This window comes from Nycticebus coucang, chromosome 13 (genome assembly GCF_027406575.1).
Source record: "Nycticebus coucang isolate mNycCou1 chromosome 13, mNycCou1.pri, whole genome shotgun sequence".
NCBI lineage: Eukaryota > Metazoa > Chordata > Mammalia > Primates > Lorisidae > Nycticebus > Nycticebus coucang.
In genome coordinates this window covers 99,840,850-99,860,625 of record NC_069792.1, presented here as the reverse complement: position 1 = coordinate 99,860,625, position 19,776 = coordinate 99,840,850, and the positions used below count along the sequence as shown (strand labels likewise).

Here is a 19,776-nt window from a genome sequence, read left to right as displayed (position 1 = left end):
ATTTTCTTCTTTTATTAAGCAGAGAGAATAATCAAAACTGCCCTTTGAGAACATCATTTTCAAATGTATCATGGCAGAGTGCAGGAAACTAAATGCATCAGTTATCTCTGTTGTATAACTAACCCCAAACCTATAGGCTTAAAACTGTGTATTTTATTTGCTCACAATTCTTTGTTTTGGTAATTTGGGCTGGATTTAGCTGGACAGTTCTTCCACTAGTCTCTCCAGGTCTCATATGGCTGCAACTGGCTGAATGCCTGATTGGGGCTGGGAGTCTACTCCAGCCTCACTTCATTCTGGCAGTTGGCAGCTTGCTGGCAAGGGTGCTTCATTGCTCTTCTACACTGCCTCCTCATTAGGCTAGGTTGGGCTAAAGTGGGTGAACGTGAAAGCTACATGTTTTCTTGAGGCCTAGGCTCAGAATATGTACATTGTCACTTGTGACACATTTTTTTGGGCCAAAGCAAATTACAAGATTTCTCCGGATTCAAGGGGTGAATAACTAGATTGTACCTCTTTTTGGGAAGAGCATAAAAGAATTCATGGCCATTTTTAGTCTACTCTTTCCTCCAAAGATAGCTTTAATGTAATCCCTTTTGCATCCTCACTCCCCTCCTCCACCTCCATCACCCATACTCTTCTTACACTTGAAATAATAATCTCTCACTACCGACCACTTCATTCACTCACTCAACAAATATTTATTGTGTGCCAGGGACTGATTAGTGAACAAAATAAAGTCCATGTTCGAATGAATCTAATATTCTTGTGGAGAGAACAATCAAGAAATAAACAAGAACACAGTGTTGGGCTGTGGTGAACAATAGGTGCTTTGGAGAGTCAGGGATGGGGGTGTGTGTGGGAGGATGGCAGGGCAGTGGGTGGTTCCTACTATACACAGAATGGTCAGCTGACATCAGTAAGGTGACATCTAAGCAGAGGCTTGAGCAAAGTGAGGGAGCAAGAAGTTCCAGGAGGAGCAAATGGCAAGTGCAAAGGCCCTGACTGAGGCTGACACTGAAAGACACAATTCTGTCTGTGGTAAAAAAACAACAAACCAAAAAACTCAACTTTAATACGTTTTATTAAATAAAGAAGAAAATATTTAAATATGGTAAAATCTTGCTAAGCGAAAACATTTTATTTTACCCGATTCTGTTTTAAGGAGAGTCAAATTATAGCTCCTGATAACATGACTTGTGTCACCTTCTGAGCCTCAGGGCGTTCACCTTTCAGAAGGATCCTCTGCCCGTCCTGCCTCCTGGCTTGTGGTTAGCATCAAAACGACACCATAAGAATGAAAGTTGTTTTGCTTCTGGTTTCATATCCCACCGCAAGGTTGACTGAGTGATTTTTTAAAACACAAGTTGGTTATCACTTCCTTCCTTAAAGCCTTCCAAAGGCTCCTAAAGAATAAACTCTACACACCTGAGCAAGGCCCACTGACCTCTGCATTTTCCAATCTTTCCAACCTAACCTTTTGCCATTTCTCCCAACTCTACCCACAACACTTTCCAGTCCGGAACAAATCAGCTCCTCCCACAAACTGGTTTCCAGCTGGGGCGGGGTGAGATCGTTCTCTCCTTTTTCTGCTTTGAGGAGGACTTCTCCGTTAAGAATTAGGGGACAACGACACAACACTAATGTCAGTGACCCCAGGTCAGTTCCTTGCTGGCATTCATTTGGACAATCTATTTCAAACCCTCTTCCAAGATCAAATCACAGCCCAGCTCATCATTAGCCAAGATGCCAACAGAATTACTGAGTCTCAGTTTCCTTATCTGCAAAAGGGCCCAAAACACCTCATTAGGGTAGGTGTGACAGCTGGAGAGGGCACAGGCACGGCCCGGGCCCACACAGTGGGGTTCCAACTCTGCGGCCAGGCTGCAGGGCTGTCGAGGAGGGAGGTCCTCCAGAAGGGCCCCCTTGGGGTCTGGAGGCAGGGAAGGGCTTTCTTGAAGTCCGTCCCATCCTGTCAGCCGAGAGTGCTGCCAGTGCGATGCGCCCCTACCCCAGGACTTTCACTCGGCCGGGCGACCCCCGCCTCCATACAGGCCACACGGCTTTCCCCCGCCGGCCGCCACGCCCATGCACATCCCCCGGCCATCCCGAAACCCCGTCCCGGCAGCCCCCGAGCGGACTTCGGGAGCGGAGCCCGGCAGCTTGCTGGGCATGCGCAGGTTGTGGCGCGCATGCCCGGTCCTCCCGGGAGGCGGAAGCTCGGGACCGAGGCGCGGCCAGGAGTGCGAGGGCGAGAGGGGGCGCGCGCCTCAGCAGGCTGCCGCGCACGCGCGCGGACCCGCGCCGACTCAGCACGGCCCCGAGGGCGCGAGCCCGCCGCCGCCCGTCCGGGGACTGCTGTGCGCCCGCGGCGTGAGGTGTGGGAGGGCGCGCGGACGCCGTCGCCCGGCGCCGCCCCGTCGTCGTCTGCCCTCGCCTCAAGGCGCCGAGCCCAGGTCCGAGTGAGTGCGGGGCGCGGACCGGGGGCCGGGCGGGCAGGCGGGCGGCGGGTGGGCCGACACCTTTTCCAAACTGGTCGTGGGCAGGGCCGCTGCCCCAGAGCGGGGCCGGACCTGCCAGTCCTCACGACGGAGACCGGCCCTTCCCGCGCCCCCGGCTCGCTCGCCGCGGCTCCGGGAGGCCGAGGGCGCTCGGGGAAGATGGGAGGCCAGGGAATGGAAGGAGGTTGGGGGGCGCCCGAGGAGGCCGAGGGTCTCTCAGGCGCGCCCGAGGAGGCCCGGGGGGGTCCAGGGGGCGCTGGGTGGCCAGGCGGTTCGGGAAGACGAGAGGCTGAGGGACGTGGGGAGGCCGGGGTGAGGGCTCGAGGATGTCGGAGGGTTCCGGGGGCGCTTAGGGAGGCTGGGGGGCTCGGGGAAGACGGAGAGGCTGGGGGACGTGGCGCGTCCGGAGGACGTAAGGAGGTCGGGGGCTCGGGGAAGACTAGGGGGCTGGGGTTCGGGGGGCGCGCAGGGCGGTCGGAGGTGCGGGGAGACGGGAGAGGCCGGGGTGGGGGGAGCGGGAAGGACGGGCCAGCCTTCTCGGGAGCGGACCGAATGCCTGAAAAACAAAAGGGGAGAGGAAGAAGGAGGAAGAGCGAAATCGCCGGGACGCCTGGAGGGACGGGCCGCACGTGAAACGGGGGCTCGCGGCGGCCCCGGCCCTCCCGGGGTGCGGCTCGCGGGCAGCAAAGGGTGGGCTCCGAGGGACCTGCGGGTGGCCCAGCCTCCAGCCCACTGCGTCCCGGAAAGCAAACCGCTCAAGTTTGATGGAGCCTTGTGGTTTTCTTCGCGATAGCCATAAAGCTCTCACTTGAGTCATTGTGCAGCCCAAGTTTCCTCCTCTTCTCCTCCCCCAGCCCCCAACTCTGCTGCGGAGTGTTAGCTCGAACTATTTGCCGGGTTTCTCTCTGGGTTCCTTTGTAATTATCAGAAGACGTGTGTGTGTGTGTGTGTGTTGTTAATTGGTTTCATATAATTGCAGGATTTTGTAGCTAAATGCACTGAGGAAAAAGTTTTTTTTTTTTTTTCTTTTTTGAGCCATTTCAACAGTGTCTCATTCTTGCATAGTTAGTCTGCAGCTGGGTTTTTGGCAGTGAGACTAAGATAATAGTAATATTGTAGTAATTATGGGAACTGGTTGAAATAGGTTCAAGCTGAAGGCAATGCGAGAGTTTGGAGATTTGTATTTAGTACTTGACTATCACTCTATCACTAGGATTATTACTTAAAATGTAAACATTTTCATGGTTGGAAAATAGGCCATTGCTATTTGAAATGAATTACTAGAGTCTCAACCTTAATGTTTATTTGTAAAATGATAATGGAAATAGTCTCCCCTTTGAGAGAGTTGAGCGCTCTGAAAATTGGGGTGCAGATATGTGAGTGAAGTAATTAAAAGATACGTAAAAGTTAATTACTATTCAACTTTTTTGAGGTATAGATATATTTTGATCCAGTTGTATTATTAATTCAAAAAACACTAGGATATTCAAACAGGTTTTTAAAGGATGTTTGTGTTCCAGTATTTTGTGACTTTTGTTGTTTCGTATTTGTGGCTGTACTAAGTGGAGAAAAACTAGCTGAACTTCCCATCTCTTTTGAACACTTTTGTTTATTAAATGTTGCAGAAACATCATGATCGATATTGCACCATTTTCCTCTAAAGAATTTCTCTCAGGTCACTATCAAATGATCCAGTTTAATAATGAACATAGGTAAAGATTATTTGAAACACGTGTTCCCTTTTGAAGGCACCCACAATCACATAAGACTTCAGTATAGATACTGATTAGAAGGACCTAGACATCATTCAAGGGTGGTAGCAAGAAGCAAATACTTGGAAAATTGAAGACAGTGGATTCAAAACTTAGTTTTTACAGGAAGCAGAATACAAGGGCAAACTCTAAAGGGGAATAGGACATTAAAAGCCTCTTTTGGGGCTAGAAGCCCATCGAAAATGAATAATATGTATTAGATTAAGAGTGAAGTTCTATAAATCCAGCAGTGAATCAGTAGAACTTTTATTTCTGTTCTTAAATATATTTTTCAGCATTCTTTCATTTTTAAAATTACTTTATAAAAATTTCAAGTTAATATGAGGGTAAATCCGATTAGGTTACATTATTTGCATTTGTAAGGTGAAGACCAAAGTGCCGTTTAAACAGTTTTACTTAAAATAGTTTTGTTTTTTTTTTTTTTTTGCCGGGGCTGGTTTTGAACCCACTACCTTGTGCACATGGGGCTGCCACCTCCCGCACATGGGGCCGAGTGCCTTACTCCTTTGAGCCATAGGCACCGCCCTACTTAAAATAGTTTTAACTGTAATTGTTTATGAAAAGTCCCATGCCTGTTGGAACTTAATAACTTAATCCCCTCAATCCCCCAAACCATGTTTTTTAGCTAGTCAGATAACTTTTGTTGCCAAAAGGTTGGGGAAGTTGTGTAAATAAGAAAATTTATTGTTGAAAGTAGCCTATGGGAAGAAAATATATTGATTTGCTCATATGGAAGAAATTATATTCCATAATGTAAAAAATAATTTTGACAATGACCTTTCTTGGATGCTAATTTGGTGTGGAAAAGTAGGACCTTAGTTCACATCTCTAAAGATTTTTGGAAAATTTTTTTCCTCTGTTTTATGGTCTTATAATTTTTAGACAATCATTAGAATTAAGGGTTACCCAAGATGCAATTCAAAATGTTAATACAATGTATATCTTTCTTTTTTTAAATTAAACATTTTTGGTTAGATATAGCCTAAGACCTAGATTTTTATTTTAAACTGCAATAACAAAGTTCTGCTTTTAAAATCGTATTTGTGAAGTGAATTGTTTTGTTAGTAAAATCTGAGAACAGTGTAGTTTCTGTAGTACCAACCCATATCTTGGTGATATTGTGGGTTTGGTTCACCTCAACAAAGCAAATTATAGTAAAGCAAATCATAGGAATATGTTGGTTTCCCAGTACATATAAAAGTTATGTTTACAGTATACTGTGGTATGTTAAGTGTTCAATAAAATTATGTTAAAAAATGTAGACTTACCATCTGAGCCTTCAGTAAGTCATCATCTTTCTGCTGTTGGAAGGTTTTGCCTCCAGGTTGATAGCTGCTGACTGACTGAGGTGTTGGTTGCTTATGGTGGGGGTGGGGCGCTGTGGCAGTTTCTTAAAATAAGATAACAGTGAAGTTTGCCATTTAGAGTCCCTTTCATGGAAGGTTTCTCTGTAGTGGGGATGCTAATTGATAACATTTTACCCACAGTAGAACTTTCAGAATTGGAGTCGTTCCTTCCAAATTCTGCTGCTGCTTCATCAATTACATTTATGTAATATTCCAAATCCTCTGTTGTCATTTCAGCAATGTTCACAGGATCTTCAGGAATATATTCCATCTCAAGAAATCCTTTTCTTTGCACACCCTTAAGAAGCAACTCCTCATCTGTTTAGGTTTAATCATGAGATTGCAGCAGTTCAGCTACATCTATAGGCTGCTCCACCTTTTTTTTTTTTTTTTTTTTTTTTTGAGACAGAATCTCTCTCTGTTGACCCAGCATCATCATAGCTCACTGCACTGCAACCCCAAACTCCTGCTCTCTTAGTGTCCTGAGTAGCTGGGACTACAGGTGCATGTCACTGTGCCTGGCTAATGTTTTCTATTTTTTTGTAGAAATGGGGTCGCACTCTTGCCCAGGTTGGTCTCAAACTCCTGAACTCAGGTGATCCTCCCACCTTGGCCTCCCAGCATGCAATGATTACAAGTGCAAGCCACTGCATCTGGCCCAGGTGCCACTTCTAATTCTAGTTCATTTGCTCTTTTCGCCACATCTGCAGTGACTTTTAACAATGATTTTTACCATTGATGTCTTGAGCCCCTCAGAGTTATCTGTGAGGGTTAGAATCAACTACTTTCAGAATCCTGTTAATGTTAGTATTTTGACCTTCCATGAATCAATGAATGTTGTTGATTGCATCCAGAATGATAAATCCTTTCCAGCAGGTTTTCAGTGTACTTTGCCCAGATCCATCAAAGGGATCAACTATAGCAGCGATAGCTTTATGAAATGTATTTTTTTTTTTTTTTTGAGACAGAAAAAAAAAAGACTATGGAGACTATGTTGCCCTTGGTAGAGTGCTGTGGCATCACAGCACATCACAACAACCTCCAACTCTTGGGCTTAAGCTATTCTCTTGCCTCTGCCTCCCAAGTAGCTGGGACTACAGGCGCCCGTCACAACGCCTGGCTATTTTTTGTTGCAGTTGTCATTGTTGTTTAGCTGGCTTGGGCCGGTTTTGAACCCTCCAGTCTTGGCGTATGTGGCTGGCACCATAACCACTGTGCTACAGGTGCTGAGCCGAAATGTATTTTTTTTTTTTTTTTTTTAATTTCTTTTAAAGATGGGGTCCTGCTCTTGCTTAGGCTGGTCTGGAATTCCTGGGCTCAAGCATTTCTCCAGCTTCAGCTGCCCAGAGTGCTAGGGTTTCAGGCATAAGCCACCACACTCATCCTGCAATGTATTTTTCTTTCTTTCTTTCTTTTTTTTTTTTTTTTTGAGACAGAGTCTCAAGCTGTTACTCTGGGTAGAGTGCTGTGACATCGTAGCTCACAGTAACCTTAGACTCTTGGGCTTAAGCGATTCTCTTGCCTCAGCCTCCCAAGTAACTGGGACTACAGGTGCCAGCCACAACGCCCGGCTATTTTTTGTTGTTGCAGTTGTTGTCGTTTTAGCTGGCCCCAGGCCAGCTTTGAACCCACTAGCCTTGGTATATGTGGCTGGCGCCCTACCCACCAAGCTATGGGAACCACCCAGGTAATGTATTTCTTTTTTTTTCTTTTTTTAATGAATATTTTTTATTCTTTTTTTTTTTGGCCGGGGCTGGGTTTGAACCTGCCACCTCCGGCATATGGGACCAGCGCCCTACTCCTTGAGCCACAGGCGCGGCCCAAGGTAATGTATTTCTTAACAATAAGACTCAAAAATCAAATTTACTTCTTAATCCCTGGGCCAGAAAATGGATGTTAGTAGGCATGAAAACATTTATTTCTTATCTCATCTCTGTCAGACTTCTTTGGTGAACAGGCACATTGTCAATGAGCAGTAATCTTTTGAAAGAAATTTTTTTTTTTCCCCTGAGGTCTCAACAGTGGGCTTCAAATGTTGAGTAAACACTCCTGAAAACAGATGGACTGTTATCCGGGCTTTGTTGTTCCATATCTCAGCATAGGCAGAGTTGATTTAATTTCATTTTTAAGGACCCTGGAATTTCTGGAATGGCGGAAGAGCATTGGCTTCAAATTAAAGTTGGTAGCTGCACTATCTCCTAACAAGAGACCCTGTTCTTTGACGTTTTGCCACTTCTCTAGCCATGAAAGACTTCGATGGCATTTTCTAGTAGAAGGCTGTTGCATCTAGGAGTTGAGAATGTATTGTTAGGGTAGCCACCCTCATCAGTTATCTTAGCTAGATCTTCTAGATAAAACTTGTTAACAACTTTGTGAACACTTGCTGCTTCACCTTGCACTTGCTCTTAACCTCACCAACCAACCTCTGCTAGCTTCCAACTTTTCTTCTGCACCTTCCTCACTCAGCCTTCATACAATTGAAGAGAGGCCTTGTTCTGGATTAGGCTATGTCTTAAGGGACTGTTGTGGCTGATTTGATCTTGTGTCCAGACCACTAAAACTTTCTCCGTATCAGCAATTAAGTTGTGTTCCTTTCTTATCACTGGAGTAGCATGTATATTTCCTTTAAGAACTTTTCCTTTGCATTAATAGGTTGGCTGTTTGTGTAAGAGGCCTAGCTTTGGGCTTTCCTTGGCTTTGAACATGCCTTCTTCACTAAGCTTAATTATTTCTAGTATAGATTTTGATTTAAAGTGAGATATCTTTTTTCTCTTGAACACTTAGGGACCATTGTGGGGTTAAAAGTTGGCTTAATGCCAGTCCCATATGCCGGAGGTGGCGGTTCAAACCCAGCCACAGCCAAAAAAAAAATAAAAAAGAAGTTATTTTGGGCGGTGCCTGTGGCTCAGTGAGTAGGGCGCCAGCCCATATGCCGAGGGTGGCGGGTTCAAACCCAGCCCCGGCCAAACTGCAACCAAAAAATAGCCGGGCGTTGTGGCGGGTGCCTGTAGTCCCAGCTGCTCGGGAGGCTGAGGCAAGAGAATTGCGTAAGCCCAAGAGTTAAGAGGTTGCTGTGAGCCGTGTGATGCCACAGCACTCTACCCGAGGGCGGTACAGTGAGACTCTGTCTCTACAAAAAAAAAAAAAAAAAAAAGTTGGCTTAATGTCTTGTATCTCAGGGGATAAGGTGGCCCTAAGAGAGAGAGAGAAAGGGGATCAGCCCCTGGTTGTTGGAGCAGTCAGAACATACACAACATTTTTTTTTTTTTTTTTTTTTAAGAGACAGAGTCTCACTTTATTGCCTTTGGTAGAGTGTCGTCCCATCACAGAGCTCACAGCAACCTCCAACTCCTGGGCTTAGGTGATTTCTCTTGCTCAGCCTCCCGAGTAGCTGGGACTACAGGCGCCCGCCACAACACTCAGCTACTTTTTTGTTGCAGTTTGGCCGGACCGGGTTTGAACCCGCCACCCTCGAACATACACAACATTTATTAAGTTATAGGTGTGATTCATGTTGCCCCCAAATAATTAACAGTAGTAACATCAAAGATCACTGATCACTATAATATATAATAATAACACTGAGAAAGTTTAAAATATTCCAAGAATTACCAAAATGTGACAGAGAGACATGAAGTGAGCACATACTGACGAGAACGTGGTCCTAACAGGCACATTTGAGGGAGGATTGCCATAAACCTTCAGCTTGGTAAAGGTGGACCATCTGTGAAGTGTAGTAAAGTAAAGCACAATAAAATGAGGTATGCCTATACTTTAAAGCTCCAGTTTAAGAACACATTTTCAGACAGCATGTTGGTGCACATCTGTGATCCCAAGTACTTGGGAGGCTGAGGGGGGAAGATTGCTTGAAGCTGATAGTTCTGGGCTATGCCAGTCAGATGCCTGCCCTTTGGTGTCAGTATGGTGACCTCTTGGGAGAGAGGGACTGGCCCAGGTTGGAAATAGCTGGTGAAAGCTCCTGTGTTGGTCATTAGTGGGATTGCATTTGTGGCTGGCCACTGCACTAGGCCCTGGGCGACACAGTGAGACTGTGTCTCTTGAAAACACATTTAAAAAATTATTTAATTTTTTTAAATTTTGGGATGGTTTTCAATCTGTTTTCTAGGCTAGAGTGCAGTGGTGTGATCGGCTCCCTGAATCCTCAAACTCTTGGGCTCGAGTGGTCCTCCTGTCTCAGCCTCATGGGTGTATGTGTGGGGGGACAACAACACATTCTCACTACCATTTCCCCTTACTGAAGTTTCTTAAGTAATTGGTAATAAATTAATGTGGGGGTCTTAGAGAATTTTTAGCAACACTTCCATAAATTATTTAAAATGCAGGTTTTAAAATTTGGTCAAAGTAAGTAGCTTTACTTGAATCAGTATAGGCAGACCCGGGTTACACAAGAAGTAGGTTCTGTAGGTTTGCCCTTAAGTTGAATTTGTATTTAAGTTGGAACAGGTATACTTAATGATTACCCTTAATAGCCTCAGTTTGTAAGTGTAAGTTATATGTAGGTTGGATGTTTGTAACGTGGGGACTGCCTGTGTAAAGCAATGGAGGAACACCCTCTGTCCTCCTTTTTTTAAAGCCGGGTTCTATTATGGAAATAACATTTAGATAAGCATATACATTTTTAACTTTCAATTTAAATGGAATTTCCAAGAGTGCTGTTAAATGTAGCTTAATTTGTATAAACACTAATGAAATGGTTTACAGATAAAAGTAGGAAATATTAATACATGTTTTTACCTTTATGGCACTGTTTCCACTCCTTAGCACTTGGCAACCTCAGAAAAAACACTAGTTGTTGCATCATTATGAAGTTTACTTTTTTTTTTGGAGGCATAGTCTTACTCTGGGCAGTGTAATGATGTCATCATAGTTCACTGCAACTTCAAACTCTGGACTGAAGCAAAACTCTTGCCTCAGCCTCCAAGAGTAGCTAGGTCTGCAGGCCTGTGCCACCCATACCTGGTTAATTTTTCTGTTTTTTTTTTTTGGAGAGAAGAGGTCTCCCTATATTTCTGAAACTGGTCATGAACCCTTGGCCTCAGCAATTCTCTTACCTTGGCCTCCCAGAGTGCTAGGATTGCAGGTGTAAGCCATCGTACCCAGCCTCAAAGCTTACCTTTTTTTAAGGACATCATGGTGTTTCCTTATAAACTTTATCTAAATTTATTTAATTAAAATAATCCTAGTTAAATCTTTGTACATTTCCATTTACTATAAACTTATTTTTTAGAAAAAGACTGAAATCATAACTTTGAATTTTATCCAACAATAGAGGAGGAAAAGTAACATTAACTGGGCACCTACATGGTGTTACTGTCTTTTTATAGATAAATTATATCTGGGACAGCTTCTGTACTGTATGTCTCACTTATTATACACCATGTGCCAGACCTGAGCTGAGTGTTTTTATGGTTTATCTACTTTATTCTTGAGCACTATTGAATTGTAGGTGCTATTTATATCCTCATTTTATAGATGAAGGGCTAGAAGTTTAGAATTAGAGTAGCTTGCCCAGGGTCAGTCAGCTCTTGGTCAGGGGCTTCTAACAGCGTGTGGTCTTAGGGACTGAAAAGGACTGGAATAGACACAGTGGTAGTCTTGAAACTTAACCCAGTTTCCTGAAGTAGGAGTAAATAGTATGCAAGTATAAATTACTGTGCCTGGAAAGTTCAAGTAATTACATTTTCTGTTTGAATCTGACACTTCTAGAACATGAAGTTCTGATCTGACTAACATGGTATAATAGGCATTTTAATAGGTGTGTCACAATTGTTTACTTATTTTGTTTTTTAGTTTTGTTTTCTTTTTTTTTTTTTTTTTTTTTTAGAGACACGGTCTCACTTTGTCGCCCTTGGTAGAGTGCTGTGGTGTCACAGCTCACAGCAACCTCCAACTCCTGGGCTTAGGGGATTCTCTTGCCTCAGCCTCCTGAGTAGTTGGGACTACAGGCGCCCACTACAACGCCTGGATATTTGTTTTTTTGTTTTCTTGTATTAACACCCTGCTAGAATGTTTAATTATTTTGAATCAACTTAGAATTAAATAAGACTATATAATGCATAGAGAAGTGACTGATGCTTCTTATTTGTGAAAGGACGTGATCCACATTTGTGGTTTTCCATTGGTGATTTTTCTTGTGTCGATGTTGTTTATAATGAGAACACAGTTTTGTAGGAAGCAAGGAAAAATGACATATTTCTCCTTACGCAGGTTCAGCTTCTGTGGTAAATCCTAGTATTTATAATTTCTAACAAATTGCAGCTCTATAAATGTTTCTGAAGTGAATGCGTTTATTTTCACCAATTTAGAATTTTCCATCCTGCTTTTAAGACTTTGACATGTTCTCTCCTCCATTATTTGGGGCCAGTGGATCAAAACTAAGGCTCAAAAGAACCTAAAAAGTCATGTTTGTGGATTGTCTAGCCCAGGATTTTTGTCTGCCCCCGTGTTCTTGTTAAAATTCCTGTATTTCGTGGTTTGGAGTCAGCTGTGAACTATAGGCGCTTGTTGTATCTTTCTTTCTTGACCAGAACATTATACGTTTATTGGACTGATGAAAGCTTAACACTTTTTAAATATGTTGTATATTTTTTAGTGCATGTGTATCATCTTGTGAGAATGTAAGTTCCATTGAGGGCAGAAACTTTGTTTTTATACATTAGCGAATCCCCGGTGTCTGATATGGTATTTATTGAGTAAGTGAATGAAAGATCACATTCACTTACTAAAGCTCATTAATTATTAGAGAGCTATTGTGTCAGTCAGCTGTCTGTTGTTTTGTTTGCCTTGGTAAAGAAACTCATTTTAAAACCATTTAATACTGGGGAAGAACTTGGATTACCTGTGTTTTCACCTTTGAATCCTTTATTTTCTAACTACTGTCATCAAACTTGGGCCAGAAAAAAATACTGCTCTGACTTTTTACAGTTTTGAAATTTTCTTTTTTTTCTATAAGTCAGTCTTGTCGGAATTGGTCTTGCATTCATTAGGACTTATCCTAAGTTCCAAAGACATACAAAGTTATTGAAGGCGACACAAAATGAGTGGGATTTTTGATTACTGGTTCAGAAGTTCTAATATATCTTTTACTAATTGTCTGGATTCACTGGATGTTTTACAAGGTTTTAACTTTATGCCCCTTAACCATTTGAAAGAAAACCATCTTCCTAATACTGAAGTGCGAGTTATGCAGTATGCTGGCTTATCCTTGATCAAAGTGTCTTGTACTGCCATGCTACTGTTCAGATAAAATATTTTGAAAGTAACAGGTCAGAATGCCCTAAAGTAAGGAAAGTCAACATTTGGGTACAAAATGTCTTCCTGAGACTTTGCAGCTTGCTTTTTCTTGGTGTTCTTCCTTAGTCTTTCTGTATTGTGAGCGGGTAAGTCACATGCACACATTCCAGTAAGCTCCAGGGGGTTTTAGTGCTTCTTAAAGTAACAGTACTGCAGCATCATCCCCATCTTTTTATTCTAGCTATAGTAGTACTTGCCAAACATGCAAGTGCTGAGGCCCTACCTCTATCTGCTAAATCAGACTGTGGGGTGGGATGTAGCAAGCTGCTTGAACTTGCTTTGTAGGTGCTTTGATGCATAGTAGTGTTTGTGAACCACTGCTTTAGGGTTTTGAGGTAAAGGCAGGTCAGAGCAGGTGAAAATCAGTCTTTGAGATGTATATGATCTCTTCTTGATCACTTAAATTGGCTAGAGAAATTGCCCTTCAGGAATCTAAATATGTTAGGATTTTCAGAATCTTAATAAGACCTCACAACTATTCTGTTTAGGGATTTTGATGTTTTATGCTGAGACTGCTTAATCCTTTAGAATCTTGGTTTGGTATTTAAATGGACGATTTTACATTGAAATTGCAATTTGAGTGGATACTGGATGTGTGGCTTTTGGCAAATGGATGGAGAGTGCTTACATGTTAGTGCTTAAGGTATAGGTTCTCTGGTGGTTTTGTTTTGGTGCTGAAAAATTGGTTAGCGTAGTACTAGAGTTGGTGGTTGCCATGTCTTGGGGGTAATGACAAATTTGCATTGTGTGAATTGATTTTTATGCCTAGTATTGAGTTAATATCTAAATTTAGTACATTCTTTGGTCCTTTTTATTTTTCCTAAGGGCTAAACAAAAGTCTACAAAAATGAAATTGGTGATGTGCCTTATTTCTATTATGTTTTATGCAGAATTCGATGAATTGCCTGGCAAAGAGACTATTGTAAACTCAGGGACAGGGATTCTGTATTATTCATTAGGTATATTTAAGTCCCCACCCAACTATTGTAGGTGGTTAGTAAGTAATTTGTTTAATGAACGAAGAAGAGTCCCCTTCTGCTGAGGTAACTTTAGGTTGTCAGTGTGTTGTTATAATTTAGATGAATGAGAACACTGGAAAGAGTTTCAGAAAAGATCTGAAGGGAATCAGTAAAGAAATGATTTTGTGGAGGTTTTGTTATAAGGAGTATTTAAATACATGAAAGTTGTTACAAAGGTAGAGAAGAGTTAGGGATAAACAGTGAAACTAATTTATGTAATCACAAAACAATAAGAATGTTTCCATGTGAATTTCCCCTGTAATCAAACTTCTACTCAACTGTGCAGCTCAATTGAAAGCAAAAGTAATAGCAGTAGAAATTAGATGGTGGGAAAAAATGATCTGGAATATTTTCTTCATCAAAATTGGTCAGTGGCATTAAAGTTATCCTTTATAGTCAGTTGTAGATGATGACTACCATTTTGAATGCTTGGCCTACAGTCCAATGAACGTTAGTAAATGATTCTCTGATACTCCTCTCTAAAAAGTTAGGCCCCAGCCATTGGCCATTCTTCTCAGATCACTTAACTGCTTATGGTCCTCTTTGGTCTTGTATTTTGTCTCCTCTCTGTGCCCCTTCTGGTGGTTTCTGTAGTGTTGCCACTTTGTAGTTTTAAAGAGCTTTTTCCTGATTGTAAAAAAGGTTGTACTTTTTTAAAAATACTTTCACTGGCCATTTGGCTATTTTTCTATTAGGTCTTCTGGTGTTTATTTTCCTTCATTGATTTGCGGCTTCTTTATGCATTCAGGACACAAGTTCTTTCTTATATATTTTGCCACTATCTCCTTCATTTGTGGTGTTTAGTTTCATTGACTCCTTATGGTGTTTTTGTTGATAAATAGAAGTTTAATGTATTCTACTTCATCAGTCTTTTCCTTTATGGTTAGTGCTTTAGTGTTTTTCTCTACCATGAGCTCATGAACTAATTCTTCTGTTTCTTTTTTAAGTATTTTAAGTATTTTATAATTTTGTGTTTCCTCTTTAACTTTATAATTCACTTGGAATTGGTTTGGGTGTATAGTGTAAAGAAGAGGCAATGTTTTTAAATGTGGTCATCTTTTCTTAACACCATTTATTGAAAAGAGCATCTTTTCCCCTGATATTCTATGGTGCTGCCTTTGTTGTAAATCAAGGGTCTATATGTATGTGTGTCTGGTTTTAGACTCTACTTGATTTCACTGGTACTATGCTGTCTAGATTATTATAGCTTTATGTTTAGGAAAAAACTCAATAGTGCTTTTTCTCTTCTCTATAATCAATACATAAGACACCTTTTTTTTGTTTGTTTTTTTGAGACAAGGTCTTGCTTATCTCCTGGGCTAGGGTACAGTGGCATCATCATAGTCCACCAACCTCAGAGTCCTGGGCTTGAGCAGAATAGTTCTTCTGCGTCAGCCTCCCAAGTAGCTAGGACCAAGTGGGCCACCATACTTGCTAACTTTTCAATTTTTTCTAGGGACAGTGTCTTGCTTTTGCTCAGGCTTTTCTCAAACTCCCAAAGTTTGAAGATTACAGGCATGAACTCACCATGCCTAGTCAACACAGAAGACATTCGTGACCCTAAAATATATGGGGATTTCTCCCTGCCAAGTTGCTAGAAAGAAGTTCTGTAATTGACACCAGTTGGGTGTCCTCCAATTCAGTTCTAATGCTGTCTACCTGGAGGTTGCGTCAGATCCCACAGGTTAGATCCCTAAGACTTCCCCGCGAGTCCCAGGTCTGAGCCTCCAAATCTGAACTCCTGACTGATTGGCTTCATGTTGGGATTCTCATAACCCCCTGTTTGAGTTTGATTAGTCTGCTGGAGTGGCTCACAGAACTCAGGGACACATGTTTACTGGTTTATTCTGAAGGATGTTACAAAGGATACAGATGAAGAGGTGGGCAGGGTCAGGTATGAGTGAAGGGATGGAGCTCCCACATCTTTTGTGGTTACCCCACCCTATAGGAATCCCCACACATTCCCCTGTCCATAGAAATTCTCCATACTTGTCCTCTTGGGTTTCTATGGAGGCTTCATTAGGTAGGCATGACTGATTAAATCACTTGCCTTTGGTGTTCTGACTGTTAGCCCCTCTCCCCTTCTGAGAGTTGGTCTTGGTCTTTTTGGTTAGCAGCTCCATCCTGAGGCTATTGGTCAACATACAAAAGGACATCACTTTGGAGATTCCAAAGATTTTAGGAGTTCTGTGCTAGGAAACCAAATACATATTTCACAGTATCACACTTTATAATAAACTCTATCATTGTGAAATTCTTCACAGTTGGTTCTCCTTTTGAGGGTACCTTGGCTATTCTTGACCCTTTGCAGATCTATGTGTGTTTTGGATTTACTTGTCAGCTTCTAAAATAATTCTTCCAGATGTTTGGGATTACAATGAATGTATAGATGTATTTGTGGAGAATTGTTTCCAGTTTTGGGTTATTATAAATGATTTTTTTTTTTTTTTTTTAGCTGGGGCTGGGTTTGAACCCACCACCTCCAGCATATGGGGCCGGCACCCTACTCCTTTGAGCCACAGGTGCTGCCCATAAATTAAATTTATTTATTTTTTTTGTTGCAGTTTGGCCAGGGCCGGGTTTGAACTCGACACCCTCCGTATATGGGGCCGGCACCCTACTTACTGAGCCACAGGCACCACCCACAAATGAAGTTTTACGGATTTTTTTTGTGCATAGACACTCACGTCTCTTGGGAATGATTGGCCTTAGGGACAAGAATGGCTGGATCATGTGATATGTAATAGGGTTAGAAAGCTTAGTAGGTGCCCTACACAAGGGATAGGACAAGAATTTCTCTAGGCCAAGATTAAAATATAAAAGTATAGACTTTATCCTATCTTAGAGAGAAGAGCAGCAGTAAGAGAGGGAAAGAGAGAAAAAGCAGAGGTCATGCCTTCTGTGGTAAGGCTATATACCTTGGAAGAGCCAACCTTTGATTCCTGTTCTTCCCTGGACTATTGTAAAAATGAAAGTTGAAAATTTTCAGAATTTGTAAAAGCCTTCTGGGAAAAGGTGGTTTCTGTGCTTGTTTAACTTACTGAGTTTCTGGTTTCTCCTTTAATTTTGTCCTGATATTTCCTTCTTGTCTTTTCAGTTTGTGGTTGCTTTTAAGATTTAAAAAATAGGGTGTAGGGGGCGGTGTCAGTGGCTCAAAGGAGTGGGGCGCTGGCCCCATATACTGGAGGTAGTGGGTTTGAACCCAGCCCTGGCCAAAAACTGCAACAATGACCAAAAAAAAAAAAATAGAGTGTAGAGAAAAAGGAACACTTAGACCCTGTTGGTAGGATTGCAAATTAGTATAGCCTCTTTGGAAAGAAGTATGGAGAATCCTCAGACAACTGAGAGTGGATCTTCCATTTGATCCCATAATTCCATTTCTAGGTATCTACCTAGAAGGAAAAAAAATCATTTTACCATAAAGACATATGCATCAGAATGTTTATTGCAGCTCAATTCGCAATTACCAAGATGTAGAATCAACCGAAGTGCCCATCTACACATGAATGGACTAATAAACTGTTACATGTATATACCATGGAATACTATTCATCCATAAAAAGGAGACTCTACGTCTTTTGTATTAACCTGGGTGGAGTTGAAACACATTCTTCTTAGTAAAGTATCACAAGAATGGAAAAGCAGTGAGATGAAACCAGTATATGGAGAAACACATACCTACACAAGAGAAAAACACAGTTAAACTCAAGTCGGCGGAGGGGGGAAGAGGGAGAGGGATTGATGTGCTCTCACCTGACAGGTGCAATGTAAGGGCACACCTGGGTGACAAGCACAATTACAACTTGGGCTCTACCTAACATGCATACAGTAACCTAATTGTCTGTACCTTTATATTAAACTGACATAAAAAAATAAAGTATAAAGACAGCAAAAAAGAAAGTTTAAAAAATATTCTATCTTGGGTGGCACCTGTGGCTCAAAGGAATAGGGGGCTGGCCCCATATGCTGGAGGTGGCAGGTTCAAAAACTGCAAAAAAAATATCTATCTTTTTTTTAAAAGTCTTTTTTAGGAGAAAGGTTGGATCATATATCATAGTCTGCAGTTAAGAAGCCAAAGATTTCTTTTTATTTTCACTCCATAGTCTAGACCAGAACCTTATGTCTGAGATGGTAACCACTAGCCACATGTGGCTGTTTAAATTGAAATTAATTACAGTTCAATGAAAAGTCCCATTCCTCAGTTACACTAGACACATTTCAGGTGGCTTAATGGCTACCACATGGGGCTGTGCATATGCAAAACACTTTCATCATTGCAGAAACTTCTATTGGATAGCGCTGGCTAGAGTAAGCAACCCTCATCAGGAACATACACACTGTTACGTGGATCTGCATTTGAGAACCATTGATGTGGGTATCCTTGCTGTTTAAAGTTTGAATGTTTTTGGAATCTTTACTGCTGGACAGATGATGGAGCTACTTTAATAGGCTTATTGTGAAACCTGTCCCTTAGATAGTGTGGGCTCTGAGATGAGTTTAGGTGGTGAAATGTGAAGCTGTGGTACACTGCGTAGAAGACCATTAAGTATTTTGACTTACAAATACCTGATTTAACTGAGAGATTTAGTGGAAACATTCATTATGTGTTGATCTGTGGCCCAGACTCAGTAGGTCCAATTGCTCTAGTTCACAGAGCACCAGTGTTTTGAGCACCTGTCCAGTTTTAGGATCAAAGGATAAGCCTGAAGCAGTCTTAGCTGTGCAGGCACCTTTCAAGGCACTTAGTGGATATTGAGAGTAGTCACTGCCTGGTTGTCTATTACTCTAGGAGGAAGGGCGCAGACATGTCAGTATAGTTGGGCTGTATCAGAGGGGAGGTAAAGCTAAAGGAGTGGCACTAAGGATGGGCATAGGAGAAAGGTCAGGCCACTTTTTATAGCTACCTGGGGCATGGCCTGGCAGGACTTGTCTTGGGATCACAGTTCAGTTTTACAGTACCAGCATATGTACTGGGGAGGACTCAGACTTGCATATCTAGCAAGTTCTCAGGTAATGCCAGTGCTGGTGGTCAATGGGACTCCTTTTTAAGTAGCAAGGCATTGGTTTTTGAAGTGTGGGTCATAAGGTGGCAGTGGGTCTCCGTTTGAAAGTTGAGTAACATCTGTGGCCATATACTACCCTGAACGCGCTCGATCTCGTTTGAAAGTTGAGTAATCCCAAAAAAAAAGAAAGTTGAGTAACCCTTGTGGAGTGAGATGGTTAAGGGCGTGATTTTGGGATCAGAATCTTTCCATGATTTTGGGCTACTGTGTTAAGTTTTTAAACCTCTGTTTCCTTGCATGGCACTAATCATGGCACATGATTGCACTAGTCTTATATACTTCAGGAAAGATAATAGTCATTAAATGTTTCTAGATTACCTCAGAAAATAAAAACCAGAAGTAAAAGTTTGCCAGTTTTCAAAGTACAGGCAGTCCCCAGATTATGAATGAGATAGGTTCTGTAGATTTGTTCTTAAGTTGAATTTGTATGTAAGTTGGAACAGGTACATTTACCTAATACATGTAATAGCCTCTGTTCATGCATGTAAGTTGTATGCAAGTCAAATGTTTGTAAGTCAGGGACTGTGGGTATTCAGTCCTTCCAGCATCTTGGCTCAATCTGTAAAATGGCAGCACACCTAGAATGAGGTGTTTGCATCTATTTACTGCTTTTACACACAGGAACACTAGGCACAGTTTTCCTTCAGTGATGAACCAGCTGCCTTCTGTCAGAGTCGTTGTTCGCCACCCGTTTCATAAAGACTGGCACATAGATAAACTAGTTACAAAGCCTTTTTTTTTGAGACAGAGTCTCATTTTAT

At 42.0% G+C, this 19,776-nt stretch overlaps 1 protein-coding gene across 5 annotated transcripts in view; it reads left to right on the top strand.

Annotated features, from left to right (window-relative positions):
- The first annotated feature begins 2,316 nt into the window (after positions 1–2,316).
- The window catches only part of PTK2 (protein tyrosine kinase 2), a 331,183-nt gene continuing 313,723 nt past the window's right edge, over positions 2,317–19,776 (top strand). For 4 of the 5 annotated variants that reach the window (XM_053559583.1, XM_053559587.1, XM_053559588.1 and 1 more), the window contains exon 1: positions 2,317–2,462. The gene's annotated coding sequence lies outside the window, so the exon portion shown is untranslated. The remainder of the gene's footprint in view (positions 2,463–19,776) is intronic. The other variant, XM_053559586.1, reaches the window with a different exon arrangement.